The sequence below is a fragment of the Triticum urartu genome, chromosome 1A (genome assembly GCF_056163025.1).
Source record: "Triticum urartu cultivar PI428250 chromosome 1A, HENAU_Tu73, whole genome shotgun sequence".
In the NCBI taxonomy this organism is placed as follows: Eukaryota; Viridiplantae; Streptophyta; class Magnoliopsida; order Poales; family Poaceae; genus Triticum; species Triticum urartu.
Genome location: NC_141873.1, coordinates 178,158,604 through 178,164,603, shown reverse-complemented (window position 1 = coordinate 178,164,603; position 6,000 = coordinate 178,158,604).

The window sequence follows — 6,000 nt, the reverse complement described above, 5'->3', positions numbered from 1 at the left end:
ATCTTTTGCGAGGATTTTTCTTTATATTTTTTAAGACGTTCCGTGGAGTTTCAGGACTTTTGGAGTTGCGCAGAATAGGTCTCTAATATTTGCTCCTTTTCCAGTCCAGAATTCCAGCTGCGGCATTCTCCCTCTTTATGTAAACCTTGTAAAATAAGAGAAAATAGCCATAAGTATTGTGACATAAAGTGAAATAACAGTCCATAATGCAATAAATATCGATATAAAAGCATGATGCAAAATGGACGTATCAACTCCCCCAAGCTTAGACCTCGCTTGTCCTCAAGCAAAAAGCCGATAACAATAAATATGTCCTCATGTTTAGAGGTAGAGGTGTCGATAAAAATAAAATACGGACATGAAGGCATCATAATTATTCTCATAACAGCAACTTATATAGATTTTGTCATATGATTACTTATTTTCAAGTGATTATCTATTCACAATGCAAAAGTATAAATCATAAACCTTATTGTGCTCCAACAAACTATAATCTCAGTCATTGAAGCAATTGCAATTTATCATAACATTGGAAAGAGTCTATGTCAGAGCTAAAAAGCAAGTCCACATACTCAACTATCATTTAGTCCTCCATAATTTCTAACACTCACGCAATACTTGTGGTTACAGAGTTTTAATCGGACACAGAGAAAGATAGGGGCTTATAGTTTTGCCCCACAACCTTTTACCTCAAGGGTAATGTCAACAATAATGGTTCATGCTCCCTTACATCCAATTAGATATATATATATATATATATATATATATATATATATCATGTTCTTTCCAACATGTTGAGCTTGCCAAAGGATAAAATGAAAAAGGAAAGGTGAAGATCACCGTGACTCTTGCATAAGGTAGAAGATAATAATAAAGGATAGGCCCTTCGCAGAGGGAAGCAGAGGTTGCCATGCGCTTTTATGGTTGGATGCACAAAATCTCAACGCGAAAGAATGTCACTTTATATTGCCCCTTGTGATATGAACCTTCATTATGCAGTCCGTCGCTTTTATTACTTCCACATCACAAGATCGTATAAAGATTATTTCTCCCACACCAATCAATCATACATATTTAGAGCAATTTTTATTGCTTTGCACTAATGACAACTTACTTGAAGGATCTTACTCAATTGATAGGTAGATATAGTGGACTCTCATGGCAAAACTGGTTTAGGGGTTTTGGAAACACAAGTAGTATTTCTACTTGGTGCTGAGAATTTGGCTAGCATGAGGGGAAAGGTAAGCTCAACAAGTTAGAGGAACCATGCCAACATACTTTATCTCAGATATAAGAAATACATAACTCATTACGTTGTCTTCCTTGTCCAACATCAACTCTTTAGCATGTCATATTTTAATGAGTGCTCCCAATCATAAAAGATGTCAATGATAATATATCTATATGTGAAATCTCTCTTTCCTTATTACTTCCTATTAATTGCAACAATGACCAAAGCTATGTCTGCCAACTCCCAACAACTTTTAATCATCATACTCTTTCTATGTGAAGTCATTACTCTCAATAAGATCAATATGAACTTTTTGTTTCTTTTTATTCTTTTCTTCTTTCTTTTATTCACCCAAGATTATGGCAAAACAATCAAGCCCTTGACTCAACACTAATCTTTATTATATATAGCTCACGGACTCGATTACATATAGAGATCATAAAGCAAAACTCAAAACTAGATCATGCCATAAACTTTATTCTACTAGATCAAGATACTACTAATAGGATCGAACTAAGAAAAACAATAAAGATAGGAGTTGTGATTGTGATACGATACCGGGGCACCTCCCCCAAGCTTGGCAGTTGCCAAGGGGAGTGCCCATACCCTGATACTCAATTCTTCTTTGTTGGAGGAGACGGTGGATGTGTTGTTGATGATGCGGGCTTAGTTAATGGCTTAGGCTTCTCCCTTAATTTGCGCTTGAGGACGGCATTTTGATCCCTCAGATTATCAATCTCCCATTCTAGGGTTAATATCTTTTGCATAGGTCCTGCTTATTTTCATGCAAGAGACGAAAAGGGATAAACTCAAACTTGGGTTTCTTTACCCTATCAGGGAGACTTGACTTTTTGAACTCCACGTTCATGTCCCCAGGTTGAGGTAATGGTGTTCCATCTTCATATGAGCTCGTCTCCTCCTTCCCCTTGGGTTTATAGTCCTCTTCTTCCTCCGTGGTCCATCCATCATATTCCACATCTCCATAGACCTTGGGATTTGCTAAGTAATCATCCACATAGCTTTCTCCTTCCGAATCCTGGGAAGACATGTTGATTTAATCTGCAACGGGACAACTCGAAACAAAAACTGAGGATAATTGCGTGATACGGGAGTCAAAACCTTCGGGAGGTTATATAATGAATTTTTACCGACCAAAATACGTAACGTGCAAGAAAACGGAGTCCAGAAGGCACACGAGGTGCTCACGAGGTAGGGGGCGCGCCTAGGGGGGTAGGGCGCGCCCACCACCCTCGTGGGGCCCTTGTGTCCTTCCCGGGCTGCTACTTATTTTTCTATTTTTCTAAATATTCCAAAATGGAGAAATATTGCCTGAAAAATTGTTTTGGAGTCGTTTTACTTACCGTACCACATACCTATTCCTTTTCGAGTCTGAAACATTCCGGAAAGTTTCCCTTATGTATTCCTCCAGGGTTACGATTTCAATAATATTGGTTTCAACATTTATGGGATTACCTGAGATATAATGTTTAATTCTTTGACCGTTTACCACCTTCGGATTTGTGCCTTCGAAGTTGTTGATTTTTATGGCACCAGAACGGTAGACCTCCTCGATAACGTAGGGGCCTTCCCATTTAGAGAGAAGTTTTCCTGCAAAAAATCTTAAATGAGAGTTGTATAGCAATACATAATCACCTACATTAAACTCACGCTTTTGTATCCTTTTGTCATGCCATCTTTTAACTTTTTCTTTAAACAACTTGGAATTTTCATAAGCTTGGGTTCTCCATTCGTCAAGTGAGCTAATATCAAATAACCTCTTCTCACCGGCAAGTTTAAAATCATAGTTGAGCTCTTTAATATCCCAATATGCCTTATGTTCTAGTTCGAGTGGTAAGTGACATGCTTTTCCATAAACCATTTTATACGGAACATTCCCATAGGATTTTTATATGCACTTCTATGTGCCCATAATGCATCATCAAGTTTCTTAGACCAACTCTTTCTAGACCTATTAACAGTCTTTTGCAAAATTAATTTGAGCTCTCTATTGCTCAACTCTACTTGACCACTAGATTGTGGGTGATAAGGAGATGCAATTCTATGATTAACATCATATTTAGCAAGCATTTTACGGAAGGCACCATGAATAAAGTGTGAACCACCATCAGTCATTAAATATCTAGGGACTCCAAACCTCAGAAAAATATCTTCTTTAAGCATTTTAATAGAAGTGTTATGATCAGCACTTCTAGTTGGAATAGCTTCTACCCACTTAGTAACGTAATCAACATCAACTAGAATATGTGTGTATTCATTAGAGTCAGGAAAAGGTCCCATATAATCAAAGCCCCAAACATAAAATGGTTCAATAACAAGTGAATAATTCATAGGCATTTCTTGACATCTACTAATATTACCAATTCTTTGACATTCATCACAAGACAAGACAAACTTACGGGCATCCTTGAAGAGAGTAGGCCAATAAAATCAGATTGTAGTACCTTATGTGCAGTTCTATCTCTAGCGTGGTGTCATCCATAAGACTCGGAATGACACTTGCGTAGGATATGTTCCTGTTCATGCTCAGGTACACAACGTCTAATAACACCATCTACTCCTTCTTTATAAAGATGCGGGTCATCCCAAAAGTAATGTCTCAAATCATAGAAGAACTTTTTCTTTTGCTGGTATGTGAAGCTAGGTGGTATAAACTTGGCAACAATATAATTAGCATAATCAGCATAGCATGGAGTACTACGAGAAGTACTTATAACATTTAATTGTTCATTAGGAAAGTCATCATTAATAGGTAGTGGGTCATCAAGAATATTTTCTAACCTAGAAAAGTTGTCTGCAACGGGGTTCTCAGCTCCCTTCCTATCAACAATATGCAAATCAAATTCTTGTAGCAAGACAACCCATCTAATAAGTCTAGGTTTAGCATCTTTAATTTCCATAAGGTATTTAATAGCAGCATGATTAGTGTGAATAGTTACTTTAGAATCAACAATATAAGGTCTAAACTTATCACAAGCAAATACATTTGCTAAAAGCTCTTTTTCAGTAGTAGCATAATTTCTTTGAGCATTGTCTAGAGTCTTACTAGCATAATGAATAACATTTAATTTCTTATCAACTCTTTGCCCTAGAACAGCACCTATAGCATAATCACTAGCATCACACATAATATCAAAGGGTAAATTCCAATCAATTGGCTGAACAATAGGTGCAGAGACTAATGCTTTCTTAAGTATTTCAAATGCTTCTACACAATCATCATCAAGGATAAATGGTATGTCTTTTTGCAATAAATTAGTCAGAGGCCGAGAAATTTTTGAGAAGTCCTTAATGAACCTCCTATAAAAACCGGCATGACCAAGGAAACTTCTTATACCTTTGATGTCCTTGGGACATAGCATCAACCTTGGTTTTATCAACTTCAATACCTCTTTCAGAAACTTTGTGCCCCAAGACAATACCTTCATTAACCATAAAGTAGCACTTTTCCCAATTCAAGACAAGATTAGTTTCTTCACAACTCTGTAAAACTCGATCAAGATTGCTCAAGCAATCATCAAAAGAGGAACCATAGACGGAAAAGTCGTCCATGAAAACCTCACAAATCTTTTCACAAAAGTCAAAGAATATAGCCATCATGCATCTTTGAAAGGTAGCAGGTGCGTTACATAAACCAAAAGGCATACGTCTATAAGCAAAAGTACCAAAAGGGCATGTAAAAGTAGTCTTTGATTGATCTCTAGCCAACACAGGTATTTGAGAGAAACCAGAATAACCATCTAGAAAGCAATAGTGTGTGTGTTTGCATAATCTTTCTAGCATTTGATCAATAAAAGGTAAGGGGTAATGATCTTTCTAAGATAGTTGATCCCAATATGCCAAAGTCAGCTATAAGATTCCAGGTTAGACCGAATCGCGGATGCAAATGCACATCCAGGATCGGCGATCTTATTTCGATCGGGGGATGACTGGTCCCTGCAAAATAGTGGAGTACCGTTAGGGATGCAAATGATGGTTTGTGCATTCCGTTTGTAATCTCCCGTACCGTAGGATGTCAACCAGATGAAACAAGTCCCCTAGCTTGTCACCGCGAAGATGCAGCCTAGATGGCGCATGACGTCTTCGAACGTGTAGGGGTACAAATCTACCGCCGCCAACATGCGCCAGCCTCTGCCGTTACTGCCTCCTGCATTGATGGCAATCCTTATGTCGAACACCGCGATGAGATAGTAATCATCGTAGCTGCGTCGCTTTGTCGGCGGGTCCGCAATTGCTATCTTCTTCAATCTCATGTAGGCATCATCATACGTATTCTTGCCCAGCCAGTCCGGAAGGCCGATCTCAATGGTGGAGAAGAGGTCTACCGGAACGGCCGCACTGCTGTGGATGTTGTGCAAAATGATGGTGGTATCTGGCCAGAGGTATGCAAGCCAATCTTCGTTGGCACCGACCCAGACCTATATATAAGACGGTGGGCAGCGGACAAATTACGGGATGGAAATGGAATAACTATGTACTACATGATCAAACTCCATTACTGACCTTCTCATCAGACAAAATCCGACTACCTCTCAACGTCGGCAACTCTAGCGGAGTCAACGTGCAACCATGGCCAGGGAGCGGTGGACTGTTCTAAGGATTGTCCCATAAAAGAACCTTCTCCTCGAGGATGCATGGAAGACCAACAAGCATGGCATGTTTAAGCAGCGTCTTGAAAAAGTTGGTGCAGGAAGCACCGAGTCTTGCGGCGGTGAGGACGTCAGAGCGGCGTGCGATTTCTCCCACAGGAT